The sequence below is a fragment of the Rhincodon typus genome, chromosome 13, assembly GCF_021869965.1.
Source record: "Rhincodon typus isolate 14 chromosome 13, sRhiTyp1.1, whole genome shotgun sequence".
Classification (NCBI taxonomy): domain Eukaryota; kingdom Metazoa; phylum Chordata; class Chondrichthyes; order Orectolobiformes; family Rhincodontidae; genus Rhincodon; species Rhincodon typus.
Window position 1 is genome coordinate 31,286,668 of NC_063344.1, and position 15,219 is coordinate 31,301,886.

The following is a 15,219-nucleotide window of genomic DNA, read 5'->3' on the forward strand; positions in this document are numbered from 1 at the left end:
CTGATGGCCTGTCCGTATACATTTCCAATCGAAATGGTCAGCTCCATTTCTGGACTGGTCCATTGGATTTACAGTTTATCCAATGTGTACTACACATGGATCGGAGTTCAGGATCTCGTTTCCTCGGTCCTCTTTATTTGTCTTGAGTTTAAGTGAATCTTGTGATGCCGACGCTGTGGGAGATTTCACTCCCACCAATTTGAGAGAAATCTCAGATTCATGCATTATACAAGCGGCCTCCTTTGTTCTCGAAATTTTAACCAATTTCGTTTCGCTTGTGCAATGTGTTTTGTAAGGATGTAGGGCATATTTTGTTGCAGCATCTTCTAGATCGGGACAAAACAGGAATAAATATTGCCAAGGAGAATATTTCCTGAACCAGAATTGAATCTGAGACCATCCCAAATGATGATGAGCTCACATTCTTCCTGAATCCAATATTCCAGACATATCTAAGATTTCTGACTACAGGAATGGCCCGATCATCTGGTCTCAAAGGACCACATCTGTTTGATCTATTTAAACGAGTAGTGAGCCGGTGAAGTTGATTCTAATGCGAAATGTATTGGATGATATCGCGAAGAAATTCTCTGGGCAATTTCGGGGAGATGGGTCCCTCCGCCAATCAAATAACTAACCCAACGGCAGACTGCATATTTATTCTCGGACTGCCAACTACTGGGCAATAAGCTTATATTTATTATTCTTTCCCATGTGTCTCAACGATTTTTAAAATATCATTTCCAGAATTCTCGCTCCTTAAGTTGCCTGAATTTAGTACAATTTAAACACAATCTTCACTCCACTATGTCTGAGTGGAATTGTAATATTGTTCTCATCTCTCCTCAGCCCCTCTTTGCTCACTAATGCTCACACTCTGAAATAGTGGAATTGGGAGATCTAGAAAGAAAGTTTAGACCAGTCTGACATACAGCAATCTCAGAGCACTCTCCGAGCTAAATTCTACATCAGAACCCAACAGAAACGCAACTAATTACCTCCTCCCCCTTCGTAATCTGTGAGATCCCATGGCATTTTAATATACAATGCTGAACCTAATATAAACGTAAACACATAAACTTTATTTAGTCAGACAATTCTTCACTGGAAGATGTTGCGGCCTACACAGATTGGTCTGTCTTGTCTCACGTAAACCCTGCACATTCTGGAAAATTTGTGTGCGATCTTTAAATGCTGCATTGCCTCAACCTATATCACTGTAATTCACCCACGAAGGAAGCACAGTTTGTAAGGACAGGTTATGAGTTGTCCCATATACTCAATGGTAATGTCCTATGGTGGAAAAGGGTATAGTTCTCCAGCATTTTCTGTTTGTTTCAAATTTCCGCCATCCTCAGTATCTTATTTTGAAATGTATGTAATTTGATAGGTGCAGCATTCAGAATAATCAAAAATCAAGTGGGCCGTGTCAAGGGAGTAAGTACCATTTCAACCGCCAGGCATAAAATGGCAACGCTGATCCTCGCCGGTTGCAGTTATGGGCTTTGCTGCCATACCAATGCAGAAATCAGAAAGGGATCCGGGCAGAGGGAACTGAGGACGATCCCAGAGAGCGATCACGTCTCCTGTAGAACAGAGATAACACAGTGTGGAGCTCGAGGAACACAGCAGGCCAGGCAGCATCAGAGGAGCAGGAAAGTTGATGTTTTGGATCAACTTTTCTATCCTCTGACGCTGCCTGGCCTGCTGTGTTCCTCGAGCTCCACTCTGTTATCTCTGACTCCAGCATCAGCAGTTCTTACTATCTCCTGTAGAACCGCGGAACTGAGCGGAGACACCGTTTCTCGGGGAGAATTCCGGATACCACTCAGTTTCTGGGATCGAGGAATAGCAAACACCAATCAGGTAGCTGGGATGATCCTAACAATAGATCATCATCTTCCCAAAACCTACACATTAAACAGGGAACCCCGTCCGATTCTGCCTTTCTAATCCAGATTATATTGATTTTAAAAATAATTAAAACTGTTCATGTACAACAGCAAAACTGAAGGTTAAGAAGGACATCAAGGCAAATGCACAGTCAGAAATCTAACATTGACCGTGGGCTTGTGAAGTGACCGTGTTGTGCTGAGCAAATTTGCAGGCGCAGTCTGGGGGATTAGGCTCAAAATTGGACGGTTCCCTCTAAAGTTTGCACTGATTTTAATTCGGTGTCACTTCTGGCGTCTGGTAGACTTGGTCCCTGTGGAAATTCTTCTCAAACAATCTGTTTAGTTACAAAAACAGAATGTGCTGGAGAAACTCAGCAGGTCTGACAGCATCTGTGGAGAAAAAAGCAGAGTTAACGTTTCGAATCCAGTGACTCTGCACCAGTCCTGTTTCTGTAGCAATTTCTGTTTTTGAGCCAGAACTCCAGTTCTTTATTTTATTTTCAGGTTAGTTAGACCGCTCTACCCGGCTGTTAAATATAAAAAGGGACGAGTCGAGCTGTGCGGGCGAGAGATGGTTTGGAGAGGTTCAGTGATGTTGGAGACCAGCTGTGAGCGCTGGATGTGGTATACAGAGCGCCACACAAATACACAGAGCGGAGTGGCAAATATTTGTTCGCAGGACAGTGGCAGGAATTCGTGACAACAACAGAACCTGGCTTGATCTTTTTTCTGTTGAATTTGGAAAGAAATGTTCCTTCAGCTCAAGGAACTGCAAACTCAGCCAGCGTTCTTTGAAATGCAGTTCTGAAGCTCCAGAGCTGTTTGTAAGGAGCTGATAATAAATAATACCGGCTCATCACTGAGTGCAATTCAACTCGCACGCTGCTTTACAAAAAGGCCTCAAACATCTTCGAATTAGAAGGTCAAGAAAAGACAGCAAATCAATTAGGCGCTACCACTTCACTGTCTATAAGTTGTTGCCACTTTCAACTTGTGTTCAATATACAGTCCCTGAAAAAGCTTTCAACTTTTTCACTATTATTGATCAAGTGTGCATCAGAGCGAGTATCTAACTGCATTTCTAAAGTGCTCCAGGACAACACAAAACGGTGTTTGAAACCAAAAATTAACAATTTTAAAAAAAAAATTCAGTAAAGGCTCCTAAGACCGGTGCTGTTCCCTGCTCATACAATAAAAAGGCGGTAGCATCTGGATAATGTACAGTGGCATCCTGTCAGACGCAAAACATTACACAAAAGCTATTAGAAACGGTTTCACGATTAAGGTGCTGATATTGTATCATCACTGATCTGCAAACAGTTACTTTGTTATTTGTAACAAAGATCGAAGACGTAACAGGAATGTTTTTCGTGGGATTGGTTAGCTATTGAACGCCTTTATTTCCATTCTTGCGGGACATGTTAGTTCCGTTCATTTTCTCTCTACATATTTATACATACAAACATACCTACATATTGTAAAGATCTGCAGGTAAATACATCCTTACAAGCAGCGCTTCTATCGTACTTTCTGGACCTAAGGCCCATAGGTAAGCATTTCAGTGAGTCGACATGAGATTTGTGTTTTCCACTAACTTTTAAAATTTGATGTTTTAAAAAATTATAGCTCGAAAATTAAACTGACAGCAATGAGTGATTCACCGATGAACCACATTCACACTTGAGCTAACCCTGCCTGCGGCTCCGGCTAGGTCAGTACTCACTTCCCAGACCGGCTCCCAGGTTATTTTCACAACCATAATCCAACTGCAATAATCGGTACAAAAAAAAAGTGATGACTCTACATCTCAATTGCAAAAACATTATTTTGTTTAAGGCTCGGAACAGAATATTTGCAACAACGCAAGACATATTTCCTTAAATTAGTTATTTTTATTACAAATATGATTTAACTTGCCACTGGGTGTAGTTCGATACAATTAACAGGACTCTGTAGTCGTTTCCTATTTTTTTCCACATTCTGTGAGCTTGTTACAAGAGGGTATCTGCTAACTTCGTAAAGACTGACAGGAACGAGTCCCAATCGATTAACAAGCTTTAAAACACATTTGTTTTACATTCCCATTTTAAAAAGTGTTAACCTGTAACATCTAACGTACAGGATCATTTCTATTTTGCCAAGTTCTCTGCTTGTGAAGGGGAAGTGTGTGGACTCGGCTTAAACTTGCAAATTAAATGCCAAACTTCTTCAAGAGCAAATATGCTCGCCTAATAAATCGATGTTTATTATTAATTTGCAAATGCTAAACGCGGCTCGTATTAGTAAAACGTGAGAATCGCTGACATACAATTGCCAATTACACAGCCTCCAAATTAATTTCCTACAGCTACCTTCCCATGTGAACAGTGACGCTGCCGACACTTTCCTTCAGGGTAACGAGGTGTAGATTGATTTTAATTAAGAGTAATTTGTGTTTGGTTCGCATCCTAAATTCAGGAAGGGGGAGGGGAAGACACAATGCATTCCGTCAAAACCGCATTCAAAGGAAACAATGTAATCATATTCTGTCTAAATATTTCCATTAAGGCCAAAGACTTTATGACCAGTCTGTTATAATAACATTTCACATTTCCATTTGGAGTGTAATGAACACAGATAAGATCCAATGCGAAACGAGTATAGAGGAAGGAAACATGTTCTTAAAAATGTGTATCCAAGACCCTGTTCAGACTGTCGATTACCTGGCTCACTTGTCTGCTTGTTTAGTTGCTGGAAAGTTCCCTAAATGTCTCACAGGAAGCTCCTTCCGACATTTAACTGGAATAAACTGCAATCTGCTGGTACAACTCCAGTAGAGCTTCAACCATGGTACATCCTGTTTAGCACTGACAGTGGATCAGATCAGAACATCTTTCCTGAACATGTAGGAGCTAACTGACTCATAATGTCTGATCTTCTCTCAATTCTTCATACTCATCATTAGCTTCTTCTGAACAGTAGACACACATTGAACATAGAACATAGAACATTACAGCGCAGTACAGGCCCTTCGGCCCTCGATGTTGCGCCGACCTGTGAAACCAATCTGAAGCCCATCTGACCTAAACTATTCCATTATCATCCATATGTTTATCCAATGACCATTTAAATGCCCTTAAAGTTGGCGAGTCCACTACTTATGCAGGCAGGGCATTCCACGCCCTTACTACTCTCTGAGTAAAGAACCTATGTCTGGCATCTGTCCTATATCTATCACCCCTCAATTTAAAGCTATGTCCCCTCGTGCTAGCCACCACCATCTGAGGAAAAAGGCTTCCACTGTCCACCCTATCTAATCCTTTGATCATCTTGTATGTCTCTATTAAGTCACCTCTTAACCTTCCTCTCTCTAACGAAAACAGCCTCAAGTCCCTCAGCCTTTCCTCATAAGACCTTCCCTCCATACCAGGCAACATCCTGGTAAATCTCCTCTGCACCCTTTCCAATGCTTCCACATCCTTCCTATAATGCGGTGACCAGAACTGTACGCAATACTCTCAAGTGCGGCCGCACCAGAATTTTGTACAGCTGCAACATGACCTCATGGCTCCGAAACTCAATCCCTCTACCAATAAAACCCAACACACCGTACGCCTTCTTAACAACCCTATCAACCTGGGTGGCAACTTTCAGGGATCTATGCACATGGACACCGAGATCTCTCTGCTCATCCACACTACCAAGAATCTTACCATGAGCCCAGTACTCTGTATTCCTGTTACTCCTTCCAAAGTGAATCATTTCACATTTTTCCACATTAAACTCCATTTGCCACCTCTCAGCCCAGCTCTGCAGCTTATCTATGTCCTTCTGTAACCTGCAACATCCTTCTGCACTATCCACAACTCCACCGACTTGGGTGTCATCCGCAAATTTACTAACCCATCCTTCTACACCCTCATCCAGGTCATTTATAAAAATGACAAACAGCAATGGCCCCAAAAACAGATCCTTGAGGTACACCACTAGTAACTGAACTCCAGGATGAACATTTCCCATCAACCACCACCCTCTGTCTTCTTACAGCTAGCCAATTTCTGATCCAAACCTCTAGATCACCCTCAATCCCATGCTTGCGTATTTTCTGCAATAGCCTACCATGGGAAACCTTATCAAACGCTTTACTGAAATCCATATACACCACATCAACCGCTTTACCCTCATCCACCTGTTTGGTCACCTCTTCAAAGAACTCAATAAGGTTTGTGAGGCACGACCTACCCTTCACAAAACCGTGTTGACTATCCCTAATCAAATTATTCCTTTCTAGATGATTATAAATTCTATCTCTTATAATCCTTTCCAACACTTTACCCACAACCGAAGTAAGGCTCACTGGTCTATAATTACCAGGGTTGTCTCTAATCCCCTTCTTGAACAAGGGGACAACATTTGCTAGTCTCCAGTCTTCTGGCACTATTCCACTGAGGAAAGGACTGAAGGAAGGTGTGAAGGAGAAACAATGATGAAACTGAAAATTAAGTCTTGATTAAAAGACATGTTTCCAGCCATTAAAAAGAAGTAATTTGAGTTTACAGAGAACTTTTCATGTTACCATAATGTTTCAATTGCCCTTCATAGTTCACAAATTGTTTTGAAAATGGCCTAACTGATTTGTAGACAAAGATAACAATCCACTGATGGATAACAATGAGGCAAATGAATGACTAATTTATTTGTACATGGGAAGTTTAATGGATGGATGTTTTCAGGACACTGGAAGAATCCTAGTTCTTCTTCAAAAGTGCTGTGGAATATGTTACAATCATACAAATAGCACCTTAGTTTATCACTCCAGGGGAACGACAGCACTTCCAGCAATGCAAGATTAAGTCTGTGTACATCGAGGTGTTGCCTAGATAAGTACTTGGAATACTGAGGGTCTGGAATCGCATGTAGGCCTGACTAGGTAAGGACATTCATGAACCTAGATGTTGTTTTCCCAACAATTGACAACAGTTCCATGGTCATTATTAAACACTTAATTCCAGATTTTCATTTAATTCAAATTCCACCATATGTCATGGCAGGATTTGAACCCAGAACACTACCTGAGTCTCTGAATTAATTAATAGATATTAATGCCATCGCTAGCCCATTCTCAATGATAATAACCCAATGTTTATATCAATACATTTTGATCCTAACCCTTAGTTCTCAAAAGTCTATCACTGTCTATCTTAAATAAAGTTAAATAGCCCTAGTCCCAGAGGAGTGCTGTGTCATTTTAGAGAGTCATAACTGATGGTGAGTTTAACCTGAGGGTCACCACGCTTCAGGCAAAAGAGGGACTTAAGAAGGTGGTGCCTTCAAAGTAACCTCAGCTGGTGCAGGAATTGAATGTGTGAGGTTGGTATCACTCTACCACAAACCAGCTGTCCAGCCAACTGAACTAACTGAACCCCACGATAGCCAACAAATAAGCATTCACAGCCTTCTCAGACGTTCAAAACCTTTGTAGATTTTCTAATCTCAATCATAAATAGCTGGCCCCTTATCCTGAGATGATGACTCTTAATTCTAAACTCTCCAGTCAGAAGGTTTGCAACTTTCACTCAAAATTCATATGTTAAACTGACAGAAAACAAAACTTTCAACAATAAAGTTTTTAGTAAATTATCAAAGTGAAATATCACTTTGCCTATTGACAGCCAACAATCAATGCCAATCATGTCACTGATCTATTTTCATCTTCTAGCCACCCAGAAAACTCTTAAAAACTGTGTAGTTTTAAAAAAGTGGAAATTCAATATTGAGAACACAGCCAAATAATATTACTATTCAGTACAGGGCAATGATAGTCAGTGCATAAGCACTCATATCTATATGCACAATTAACACAGATTTGTTGGCTATCCATGGAACTGTAAGAAGTTTGCTTTGAACTAGTTGCATCGTGGAGTGCAAAATAGAAGGGGCTGTCAATCTATTTCCTCCTTGTAATTTCATGGTATTCACTAGAGATGATTCCAAGAATCTAGCTCTCCAGTTATTGCTTCCATCAGTAAAGATGGGCAGGGTGATTGTTTTCACTTCTTTCCTAGTCTTCCTGTCTTTAACCAGTATATCTTAAAAAAGGATTTCAATAAAACCTGGTGTGCAGATAGCATATGGACTAAGGAAAGACTAATTCATTTTTGGCAAAGAAATAAATATGAATCCAAATCCTGGAATCTTTTGGAGGATTTGTTACCAATGGGAGAGAGAGTGAAAAGGCAATATTTCCACATTGAGTGTTATGGGTTGTCTCAGCTGCTGTCACTGATTTGCAACAGCTGTCAAAATGTGAGCAGATTTTTCAGAGCAGGTTGTGGGATGTGGGTTAGCCTGAAGGCTCCTTAGTGAGAGGGAAGCTCTTAATAATAAGATTTATTTTCTTGGCTTTGTTGTCACAGAGCGTAAGTCAGACAGAGAAAGCTTCAAACAAGAGATGCAATTTATAGTAAGATTGAGTTAACATGGTACAGTGGGAAGTATGTGCTTTAATGCATGCCTACTTTACTTGTATTGCACACTGTATTGGTGCAAGATGGTTTCTGCATCATGGTGCATCTCATTTACAATCTCTCCTGAAATTTGAAATCCATACCAAACATTCAGCCTAATTTCTCCATGATACTTTTTTGTTTCAGTCTAAAAGACTGTAACTCGTGCTGTTTCAGAGGAACAGTCGTGAGTGCCACACTCAAAAGCCATTCCATCTACCAACACATATGCAGTTTCTAACGCCCCCACCCTCCCCCATCAACATTATTGTTGTGCATTCATTTACTGCCCAACTTGCTGTGACCCCCGTCCTGAGCCCTTGCCATCTGGGACCTGGCACAGCTGTGACCTCTCAGTCAACCAATTCAGACTACTGCTGTAAAACCGAAAGAACTGCAATGCTGTAAATCAGAAACAAAAACAGACTTGTGAGGAAGGGTCACCAGACCCAAAACGTTAACTCTGATTTCTCTTCAGATGCTGCCAGACCTGCTCAGCCTTTCCAGCAGTTTCTGTTTTTGTTTCAGATTACTGCTGCCTGTTCTGAGACTAAACATTCTGAAGTGAGGTGCTCGAAGGCCAGAGCTGGTTATGAAGATCCTGCAAGGCTATCTGTATGATTTCACCAAATTTGTTTCAGACAATTGTGGGTAGCATTCTGCAGTAGCACTAGGCTAGGCAAAGACATCTGCAAGACTGGCTCTAAGGGAAAGCACCAAAGTGAATAGTTAATTCATAAATATCATTGGAAGTGTTATTAGATAAAGGTGGCATGAAATGGTCATTTTGTATTACTTTTTAGTTCATGATTGTGACCAATAGTCATTGGCAGAGGGATGCAAGCTGGGGAAAGTGTGTAACATGACCATCTGGGGATGTTTTTTTCTGGGAATCTGGAATTTGAGGAGATGCTTACTTTCAGCTTCTCCAGAGCTATAAATTTCCAGATTCCTCCTCCCTCTCAGGTAGTTTCTAAAGGTTTGATAGATAGGGCTATGCCCTCATGACTGCCAAGATTTTGAAGATATAGTAAATTGCAAAAAATCCCAATGTTTCAGCAAATGTTGAAGTGTTCTCCCTAAATGGTTCAAGGAACTGGAATAATTGTTTCAGAAAACCAGTGGTCTGCTCTATAATGCACAACCTTCTGGCAGGAACATTACAGATGTCTGGTCGGGTAGTGAAGAGCCATGAGTCAACTGTACAGCAGGTAGTCCTAGTTATAGAGTAGTCTCTGGCTTGTGCATGGCAGGAACAGCCTTGAGATAAAGCAACATGACAGTTCACAAGCATTCATTAAAATGATGTTGAGTGCATAGTCACACATTCAAAGACTGGAACCCTTTTGAATTCTGTAATATCTTCCCTTTGATATATGGCACACACAGTACATGATGAGTGCAGTCATTGCACCATTTGGGAATCCCAAGACTTTAGCAAAACTATATTTCTGCTTGACCAGCAAATCTCCACTTAGAGAGAAGGCATTGATCTAGTGTGCAGAGGTTCAGTTACTAATCTGACGCAGTTAAAGGAGAGAAGTTGATGATGGTGCTGTCTCCGACCTGGAAGGATCCTGAGATGTAGATATTGCTGCCCTTAATCTCCATGTCAATGACATGCTGCCAAGATGAACTGAAAGCAGGGTCTTCACCACTGAGAACATCTTTTTTGTTTCAAAATCACTGCACTCATTTCAAATGTCCAATAGCACTTGCTTCTAACTTAAAAAGCTTGTGTGAACTCCACCAACATCAGAGTACACAATACCACTACCAGCCCTGCAAGAATAACAAAAAGTCAAAAACACTTCACCTGAAAGTCCCATGCTGGTACTAGTACGGATCACCCTTGTGCAGCTCAATGCATGTTTGGCTATGAATAATTAAGAGAGGGTGGTAACGGGACATTTGGGGTCTAAAATAGCATAGACAAGTCAGTGTTACATTTTTACTGATTTTACAATCTTCCCACTCTACATGTTTCTGGTGAACAGATGAAATGCCAACGGTCTCACCCTTCTTAAAATGCAATGAATCCGAGACATGCTTGATTTTGTCAGGAGCAAGTCCCACAACAATTCTCTGATCCTTTAGGCTCTTGCGTAGCGCTGAGATCAGTTATGCTATTAAACCAAATTTTGCAATGAAACAGACAAGTTAGTGTCTAATCCCATTTTTTCCCCAATTCACTAATTTTAGTATAAAATGTCAACATTTCTTGAATTTCAACAGAATGAATATTTTTGCTTTAAAAGCCAAAGATGGAAAACAGATCTTTAAGTTTTCATAAGAGAATGGAGTTGACTTTTTACAGGATCTTCCCATTTGTCCACCATAACCTCAGTGGAATTTTGGCAGAAATTAAAAAGACATGGCATGAAGTCATCTAAACTGTTTCACTAAGATTTCTGCAGCTCTCTTTCTGTAATTCCTACAGACATCTAACAGAACCTGTATGTAATTTCAATGCCAGTTAAAATTGGGCTTCTAATAAAATTAATAAATTAACATCTTTAAAATTATGATTTGGAGTTGGAGAGAAAAAGAAGACAGGGAGGCAGAAATAAGTTGCGTACAATTCAATTTTAAATGTTTCAGGTACATAAGTTTTTAAGTAATCAAGCTATTCCTCATTGCCAAATAATTTCTTGTTGCAGCAATACCTATCCTTCACTTAGTAATATGGCATTCAAGTCAAAATCCATTTTAGTCAGCAATTGCTAGCTGAGGGAGACTGAATCACTCCAGTAAAGAGAACTGCCAAAGACTGATTACAAACCCGGTTAAGGGCTGTTGTTAGTTATGCTGGAAAATGACAACCACAAATTTGATGGTATATCCTGAATAATTGATGGTTGTTGAAACTGCATGGGAATCATGGTCTGGCCAACGAAAGACTGGTCAGAAATTTGCCCAAATGGAATTTATGGCGATCAGAAATAAGAATGAGAATTCACTGACATCTGGAGAGAAACTATTCTGGAGTATGTTGCCAGTAAATGTAGAAAGTTGTAAAAACCCTGTCAATCAATTACTGTTTGCCTGTACTATATTATAAATATTTTCCCTCAGACTAACAAAAGTAATTATTTTGGAAATGTTTGGACAACTTTCTGCAAATGTAATTTGTCATTTCAGACTTGGAAATCCCTAGGAGCCGCAGCAATATTAGGAGTTGGACATAGATATTTGTTATAACTAGGTGTTTGGGAACTAGCCTGATGTAATATATCATTCACAGTGTTTGGAACTTTTTAGCCAGGAACGTTCTTCAGGCTTCTCCTGTTTCATCACTGAAACTTTGCCAGAATGTGGTGGAAACCTTGTTTGTAGGATATCTACGTAAGTGGGGTTTCCACAGAACTGCCAAAGTGAAAGCAGCAGCGTGGAAGATCTCCAGCCGTAAATTCAATCAACAATATTGCCAATTTTGTGAAGCAGTCTTACCTTTGTGTATAATTGATACTTTGGACACACTGGGGGCATGCAGGGAAGAAAAAGACAAAGAAACAAAAAAAAAATTAAAATAAACAATGAAAAATTGGCAACAAAACTGAAGATTTGTTTTGAGTTCCAATTTTTTTTTGAGGAGCTTCTTTTTTTCTGTCTAGAGAAACAATCCAGCCTGTATGCAGCTTCAGGAGCCTTACAGGGTTCTAAATTGCAACTGGGAAACAGTATTGTGTACCTCTGTAAAATTGCCCAAATCAAAACAATGATTTCCAAGTACAAGAGATTTACACTGGGATTTATAGTGCTCAGTTTTAAAGTTGCTGCTTTCATAAGATGAGAAACAAGGGAAGCAAACCTGCTGTCAGACCAGCGTTGAATTTAGACACCTAATCGAGCAAGTTGGACAAAAGTGAGCCAGTGGATTTTTTCTCTTTGGATTTCCTGGAGGCCTTTGATAAAATGCTGCACAGGAGGCTGCAAAATAAGATAATAGTCCATGGTGTTAGGGGCTAGATACTGCCATGGATAGAGAATTGACTGACTGGCAGAAGGAAGACAGTCGGGATAAAGGATGGCAGCCGGTGACTAGTGGACTTCTGCAGGGGTCAGTGTTGGGACCACAGTTATTCATGCTATACATTAATGATCTGGATGAAGGAACTGAGAGAATTGCTGCTAAGTTTGCAGATGACACACAGCCAGGCGGAGGAATAGATATTGTTAAGGAAGTGCGAAGGATGCAAAAGGACTTGCACAGGCTAGGAGAGGGGAAAAGAAGTGGCAAATTTAATACATTTTGGGAAAGTATGAGGCTATGCACTTTGGTAGGGAGAATAGAGGCATAAACTATTTTCTAACCAGGGAAAGGCTTTGGAAATCTAAAATATAAAGAGACTTAGGAGTCCTAGTTCAGGATTCTCTTAAGGTTAACTTGCAATTTAGGAAGGCAAATGCAATGTTAGCATTCATTTCAAGAGGGCTAGAATACAACAGCAGAGACGTATTGATGAGGCTGTACAAGGCTCTGGTCAGACCATATCTGGATTATTGTGGGCAGTTTTGGGCCCAGTATCTAAGGAAGGATGTGCTGGCCTTGGAGAGGATGCTGAGGTTGTTTTACAAGAATGATCATGTGGATGAAGGGCTTGTTAGATGAGGAGTGGTTGATGACTCTGGGTCTGTATTCAATGGAGTTTAGAAAGATGAGGAAGAATCTCATCGAAACATACAGAATACTGACAGGCCTCGATAGAGTGAACATGCAGAAGATGTATCTACTAGTAGGAAAGATTAGGAGCCGATGGCACAGTCTCAGAGTGAATGGACAACCCTTTAGAATTGAAATGAGGAGGAATTTCTTCAGCCAGAGGGTGGTGAATCTGTGGAATTCATTGCTGCAGAAGGCTGTGAAGGCCAAATCGTTGAGCATTTTTAGGACAGAGATAGATAGGTTCTTGGTTAGGAAGAGCATCAAAGGTTATGCAGAGAAGGCAGGAGAATGGGATGAAGAAACATATTGGCTATGATTGAATAGTAGAGCAGACTCGGGAGCTGAGTTGCTTAATTCTGCTCCGACATGTTATGGTCTTATGGTCCAGTCCGTTTTCACACTCTGACTCAATTAGAATTTCATTGGCGAGCTGTTTGCACCTTTTGTACATGATATGTGACAGGGTCTATTGATACTACATGAATTGTGAGATTTACACCACTTCCTGGCAGGGACTTACAATGTCCATTTCAAGGCATTCACAAAAATCACACTGGCTCAGATGCCAGCAGGAATGGGCTGTATGAGCTACAATATTCATTGAAATGCCTCCCACCACCACTGCATGACAAGGAAGAATGGGGGTGTGATGTGGTTGTGAGACATGGAAAAGAATACCACTACCTTTACTCGTTCTAAAATAGGTGCAGGAGCATCAATTATAATAACTCAGCTCTCAAAAAAGGAAGAGAAAGTTATGTAGATGATCAAAAGTTACCAGAAGCAATATTTCAAAATGTTGCATTGGTTTAGAAAGGGAATTGTTTGAATATAGGGCTTTAAATTAAATCTACAAGTGACCATAACAAATGTATACACCTAACTGTGATGTGAACACAAATGAAACTAGATTCTGTACAGAAAAGATTAATGCAGTAAAGATCTAACTGTAATGAAATTCATAACTTGCTATTAGTATCAAAAAAAGGGGGTTAAAAAAATTACCCTGTACTGAGGTGCACAATTTTCAGGAATGCCATAAAATAAGCATTGTTCTGAAGGAAAATTCACTATTATCAGATGATTTGAAGAGGCACAAAGCCAGTAATTGAAAATTTATTGATTTATAATCTTAAAGAAACAAAAAGTGTCATAATATACGCTAATATAACAACTAAGCATGGTCTTTAAATACAAAGGATACATTCACATTGTGCATAACCTTTTGCAGCAGCAGCCTCCCAAAATTAATTTTGCTAACCATTTCTTACCAGTTACATTGCTTAACTATAGATATAAAGAATGGCAGATAGATCCAGCAAGCCTAACCTAGACCATTTTGATACCTTGCCTACGTTTATTCCACATTTAACTATGTGTGCACAAACAACAGAAACTATTGTCAAAGTTATGACAAAGAGTGCTGACAGTTCTATCATCATTACAACTGCAAATTCTGAGCCATTGCTTTTGACCTCAGGGAACTTGTCCACTCACCTTTGGAAATTATTCAGGGATTTTAACATTCAACTAGGATCGTGGGTTAATGTTTCAACCAAAGGCTGTTGGTACTTTCAAAAATGCAGCGTTCATTCACCACTGCACTGGAATGTCAATCTCTACATTTTCACAAACAACATAAAATCTTTCTGGAAACTGCAATGAGCTCAAAACTTTACTTACTAACAAAACTATGGCTGTAAATTTAAAGTGGGTGACAAAGCATTGAATGTGAAGTGTGTGCCAACAATCTTGGCACTTCTGCTGACATTCCATCTGCTCATACTCTATGCTGTGGACTCCACTGAGTCTGAACGTGCAACAGATATAATGTTCTTTACACACCACGTTTCAATCTCAGGTATCTCAATACATTCAAGAATATTGAAAACATATTGAGATACCTGAGATTGAAACATGGAGTGTAAAGAACGTTATATCTGTTGCACATTCAGACTGGGGGTCAATGAAGGAACCCTAATTAGTACACGATTGAGAAGTGCAAAACTCACGAAGGATATATCATAAGCACCCATCAATTTGGGGAATCCATAAATGTCAGATTTGTTGCCAAATTATGCATAGCGTTGCTGTCATACAATGCAAGGAATTAATCTGGTGTCCCCTTGGATCGCTACCAATTAAAAAGTAGTGTTTTTGAAGAGCTGGCCTT